We start from the raw sequence: 6,597 nt of genomic DNA on the forward strand, positions 1-6,597 counted from the left end.
GGCCGTGAGTGGCCGTGCAATGGCCGGTGAGCAACTGCCTCACCGGGAAGTGCGCAATGATAATACCAACATGGGCCAGTGAAGCAACGTCCTCCACAGTTAGACTGAAGAACAAAAGGACAGCAACTTGTCTGTTCCCCTTCCCTGATTCCCCAACACTGTTTCCCTCCCCCAATTCCCCAATAAAATCTTTAAAAGTAATAATAAAATAAATTAAAAAAATAAAAATTTCACATTACTGTAAAAAATTTAATGGTACACTCTTCATTATTCCATTCCTTAACAAAAGTTAAGAGTTGACATTTTGTTATATAGAGTCATATTCCTCATGGTGAATATCAAAGTATTTGTTTGAGGTAGTAATTGCCTCTCAATCTACAATTGTGCAATAGCCTTCTGATGGTTCTTTCTTACTCTCAGTTTTTCCAAATTTTGGCTGCATCCCTTAGTACAAATAGTATAGGGTTCTTCCAAAATGCAATCCGAAAACATGAACTCCTTTCTTTAGAATAAATTGCTTCCCCTAAGTGATAAAATCAGTAACTTTCATGATCATGTCACATTTTCCAACACACTGTCCATTGTATATTCCACATACCAGACACAGTAAGAGAATTTCAGATTTCAGAAACACTGTGTATACTCACCCTCCAAATTCAAGATGATGCCCTGTGAACGTTCTTCCTCTAAAATTAGCAGTGAGAAAAAATAAAATAAAATTATCAGTGAGCTTTCTATTCACTCTCTTGTCCTCAGAACCACAGAGTTTCAATAGAAGTAAACAAAGATGTGTTTTGATGGTTACCAAGACCATGACAGTCTAGATCATTGCTGGTTCCTAAAATAGTAACAGGCAACATTTATTTAATGCTTTCTTCATTCTATGCAGTGTTCTAAACTCTTTACATAAATTAACTCATGAAGATAAAAATCATAATCATAATGTTAGGTGTCATTGTAATTTGCATTTAATGAGCAAATAGAGACATGAAGAAGGTAGGTGATTTGTCCAAGGTCAGACTGCTAGGAAGTAGCAGAGTCAGATTGCAACTAAAGTAATCTAGCTTGAATCCAAACTCTTAAATCACTTAACTGCCAAAGCTGTGCTCCCAATGCCCACTGCATTTCACAGCTCGACATTATTCTATGCTGAACCTTTTGCACCATTTGCCAAACGATGACAAAATTCCTCATAGAGGAATAGACTTGGAGCTAATCATTCTTGAACCAATATTCCAGTCCCGTTTATATCCCTTTGATCATATCATCACCTATACTTCAAATACTTTTAAAGATGAATTTTTATTGAAGATAATTATTTGGCAGGGATAACAGTTTTAGCCAAAAGAGACGTATCATCCTTTGAAACTACAGAAAAGATCATGAGAGAACATTTTTAATCTGTTGATGGGGAAGGGAGAAGAGTTGAAATTAATTTTTTCAATTATTTTGATATAAATAAAAGGTCAAAAAGAAACTGAAGGGTGAGAAAATTTTACTGAAAATACAGAAAATGTTGGAAATAAGGATAAATAGTAAGGAATCAACTATAAATAAATCAGGGCTTACTTTAGAGTTAAGATAATGTAATTATGAGGTGAGAAAAGTGAGACTAGTTTTCTCACTTTCCCAGTAGTTCTTGGAACATAAAGAGGGGGGTGTTAGCAGTGGTGGAGGGATTTAATCATTTATACTTGGCACTGTAGATGTGGCACAAGAGTATGGGGCTAAGAGATTCTAGGGCAGTAGATCTCTCAGGTATTTCTACAGTGATGAGACATACTTAAGAGCATACCTAGTGTCATTTCTAATTCCTGAAAGACTAGCTGTTTTGCTGTCTATTTTCCACTCAAAACATACTAGGGTACAAGAGTACTAACTTACTTTCATCTGGAACAGTTTCCCGGTTGTTCTTTATATTAGATGCCCTTCACACATGTATGTGCATATACACATGTGCACACATGCAAATTGTTTGGACGTGTAATTTTTGAGAACAAAATTGGTGAGTCTGATACACTAATCTCATTCTTGCCAGTAAGAAAACCACTGACCTATGATATGTATTTGAATTGACCTCTGTAAGATAAGAGAGGTTTTTATAATTTTTTCTTTTTAGGTGAGCCATCCTGCCACCTGTTGGAAGCTCAGCGGTAGCTCAGCTTGGGCTGTGAATCAAACCGGGGACCCTGTTGCTCAGAGCTCAAACTCTTGAGCGAGCTCTTAACCAACTGAGCCACTCGTCCAGCCCTTATAATTATTTTTTAACATTTTATTATGGAAAATTTTAAACACATATGTAAATACCTAGGTAATATTATACACCAATGCAGAGTTAAACTGAACACTCCACAAGACTGCCCTTCTGACACCAATTACAGAGTTCAGAGATTCTCAAGACCATCCTCAGTTGCGAAAATTTGCTAGAAGTACTCACACAACTTACTGAAAGCTGTTATATTCGTGGTCATGGTTATTACAGGGAAAGGATACAGATTAAAATCTGCCAAGTCAAGACGTGCATTTAGAACTCCAGGAGAGTTCTAAAAATGTAGATTCCAGTAGTCCTAGCTCCATAGAGTCATGGACAGCATTAATCCCTCCCAGCGATGATGTGTGACAATATGCATGGAGTATTACCAACGAGAAAAGCTAATCAGACCTTTTTTATTGGGATTTTATGGTTGACTGTCCATGTAGCTGAACTCAGTTTCCAGTCTCTGTGGAAGCCAATCTGATAGCATGAGACTCAAAGCCCCTTTAAAAACCATTTCTTAGTTCACTATAGTCTTGTGAGTCTCGTGGACGTGAGCCCTATTGGCTTTCAAAGCTCCATATTTTGGGGGCTCATCTCTCAGGTGCAGATCTTAAATGCTTGGGTGCCCAATGTGAGTTTCAAACCCTTCACTCCTCAGGGAGAAGCTCCAGGTTTTGAGTTCCCTGGGTCTCTGCACCAAGGGTGTGATTTATGGTGAGATTGTGTCTCAGCCTTTCCTATTGGCTTCAATGTGGGTTTTTTCTTGTTTGTCTGATGAATAGGAGTGGCTCAGCTAGTTTGGTTTTTTGTTTGTTTGTTTTGGTTTTTTTTCTGAGAAAATTGTTCCATATAAGCTATAGATTCGTTGTGTCTGTGGGAGGAGGTGAGTTCAGGACCTTCCTCCATTGCCACCTTGAACTAGATAGAACTCTCTTTGTGGTTTCAATTTGCATTTCTCTAATGGCTAGTGATGTTGAACAGATGTTCTTCCTCCAATACCACAATCCCTATTGCTTTAGTGAAGGTAGTATTCTGTGGGCTCTCCTGGAAAACATATTCAGATAATGTGTTCTCTGGTTTTATGTAGTAACTCCTTTCTAAAATTCCAATCTTTTTTTTTAATCCATTTGTCAGTGTCCTGCCAAAGCAGTTCTAGCACCTCCACCTCCTTTACTGTAGACTACCAATGTATCATTGCTTTAAGGAACCATCCCACTTATGTAGTGGAATTGGCCTTGGGTATCCTTCCCAGAATGCCCACGGGCCACGTGTTCTGCTTCCCTGGTCTGACACCTATAAGATTCACTCCTGCAAGTGTGTTCCTAGTCCCCACTGGTACATTAAAGCCTTGCTCTAATTTTCTCCGTGAATAAGTTATTTCCTCCTTTCACGGGTTTGGTGTATCTTCACTCAGGTTATGCTGAGACCGACCTTGTTACTGGCTTGCAAGCAATGAGTAGAGGCTGAGCAGACCGCGGAGACTTCTGCTACACTGAGTAAGCTGAAGTTACAAGGAAGCAGAAACTGTGATAGGCATAAATTATGATGCAGATGACAGAGTTACTGCATTTCCTGTGTTTCTACAACAATTGAAGTTTATGTTTGTAGTCCCAGCAACACTATTACTAGCACTTTTGTACCCTGAAAAATGTCCCAGTTTTGATCTTAAGTTGTATGGTCACCCTGGTGATAGAGAAGAGGACAAGGAAGCCAGTTTCATAGTGAGAAGAAAAGAAGGAGCGTGTAAATGGAAGAAGAGAAAAAGGCAAGGTCATGTTGGGAATGAAGTATTAGCATAGAGAGTCATAAATCCCTGATGATATGATTCCTAAAGCTTCGCTAGGGCTGTTTTCCAATATCTGAGTCTCTGTTATGCTAAGATGCCTAATATGATAATTTTGCAAGGTTCCTTCCTCTCTTACTTCTACTGTACACATTAGCACTGGTAGTATAGCTTTTCTTATTTGAAATAGATAAAGCAAATCTCTGTTTTTGGCCACCAAAAGGGCTCAACTAAAATAAGTATTGTCCTACCACACAGGCTAAAATAAGGGTTATATGTTAATATATTTCAGATTTTGTCTGTATATCATTGCAATGCTCTGTGAGAAATCCCTTACATAGATTTAATTGCCAGATTAATGCCCTGGAGTAAAAGCAAACTGCATGTAAGCTTAATAAGTGCTTAGACAGTAGTGATAACTGCATGGGGCAAACATTTCTGAGTTTTACTATCCAGATTCCTTGATTAGGCTTATTTCATGATAAAGTGGAATGGCAGAGCAATGGACTACAAATAGGACAATACCGTAAGACTATTTAATTCTGAACGTAANTGGTGTCTCTTCCTCTTATAAGGATAACAGTTCTATTGAAAAAGGGCCCCACCCGTGTGACATCACTCAACCTTAATCACCTCCATAAAAGCCCTGTCTCCAAATACAGTCACTTTGGGGTTTAGAACTTCAACACATCAGTTTTGAAGGGACACAATTCAGTCCATAACACACAGATGTTTGCTTCTCTGCGCACAAATTTAAGGGGAATGAGACCTGGGACCATGGAGATCTCTCTGGGTTGTAAATCTGGAGATATAAATCTTATCTTCCCTTCTAAAGACATTCCAAAGGGTAAGAACTTAGGGTCATTCCCAAGGAAAATTTGTTTACATTAAGGAGATAAGATTTCCCTTTCTTTCTCTGGAAGATAGGCGGGCTTCTGTATAGCTGTTTTATATAGCCACCCAGATTCATATTTGGGGGTTCTTCAACTACAGTACAAACCCCACTATATGTAGACTTTTATCAGTCTTATCAGGTGCTTATCAAGCTGTTGTCAATCTGGTTCTCATTGGTCACCACCCCGGTGAGAACTGGAGTGTGGGAAAGCAGTGTGGTTGTTATAAGTAACTAGTAATTAAATCTATCCCTGCTCCAGAAATTTGGTGTGTGCCTTCAGTACAACTTGAATAAATATAACTTAACAGATATGTTTGATGTTTCTTGAAATCGTATTGTTTAATTTATATATTTTGGTTATAATATGAGAGGCCTGCAATAATGAAAACCTGGGACTTACAACCAAGAGTTCAGTCTCAAGTAATTAGATGTCTCTATTTTGTATTATCTCCTGGCCTAATGGGGTATAGTATCCAAGTAATTAATTTAAGGTGATAATGAAAGATTGATGCCTGTGGATAGAGGAAATTGTAAAGCTAGTATTTTAGTAGTGAGGTGTGAGTTGAGGCAAAAATTGGACGGTTTATGTGAAGACATCAGACCCTATAAGTCAGGAAATGAAAATTATTACAAAACAAAAAGAACAAACTCTGGGTTTTAAAAGAATGGTGAAACCATTTCAAAATAACATTTGACCATTTTTGTTTGTTAGGTTAATACCTTGTGAAAAAAAAGTAGAGTTTGTTTTTTTTTAATTCATTTCTTTTCAGTCCTCAATTTTTTTTTAAATTGTTGATCAGATACTGCCTGCACTGAGAGATTGACTTATACATGGGTCATAATGTGTATATAGTCAGAGTATGCAAAACCTAAACTTTTGCTTATTAAGCATGAATTTATTAGTGATTACCTTTTTCCCTGCGAATTTCTAATCAAATGAAATTGAAGGAGAGATCACTTAAAGGCTGTCAGAGTAAACAGGGCCTAAACTAGAAGAGCAGCATTGGAAAAAAGAAAAGAGGAAATGGATTACAGTGATTGTGAAAGTGAATTACAAGGACAATTAGTTGCTATAGGAAGCAAGACTTAGAGCTTTTGAGTGTAGATGATTGTAGGAAATGGAGGAGGAGCAGCTTTGAAAGAGAAGGCAGTTTTAGTGAGATGATTACAATATTATGAGTAGGGGATAGGAACTTGATTCAAAATGTTTTTTTCCTAAGGAGTCTTGAGCATTCTCTTGAGTTCAGTGAGTAAAACAGGGAAATGAAGCCAGTGAAGGTGTAAAGGACAAAAGAAGGGTGTAATTTGTAAGACAAAGTTCTGGAGAAGGCAGGATGAAGATAAGAGCGCCCTTTTTAAAAATTTCACATTACTGGGCCGGTCCAGTGGTGCGTTGGTTAAGAGCTGGCTTGGGACACCAGCTTTGAGCATCAGGGTCCCAGTTCAGATCCCACATGTGGGCTACTGATGCTGCACCTTCTACAGCTAAGATGGTGAATAGCAGCTTGACCTAGAGCTGGGCTGCCATGAGTTGCCAGTGACCACGTAAGCTGCAGTGGGGCTGGCTGGCATCTGGCGTGCCTTTTTGTGAGCTGCTGTGAGTGGCCGTGAGTGGCCGTGCAATGGCCGGTGAGCAACTGCCTCACCGGGAAGTGCGCAATG

Source organism: Hipposideros armiger, unplaced genomic scaffold (assembly GCF_001890085.2).
Source record: "Hipposideros armiger isolate ML-2016 unplaced genomic scaffold, ASM189008v1 scaffold_16, whole genome shotgun sequence".
Classification (NCBI taxonomy): Eukaryota; Metazoa; Chordata; class Mammalia; order Chiroptera; family Hipposideridae; genus Hipposideros; species Hipposideros armiger.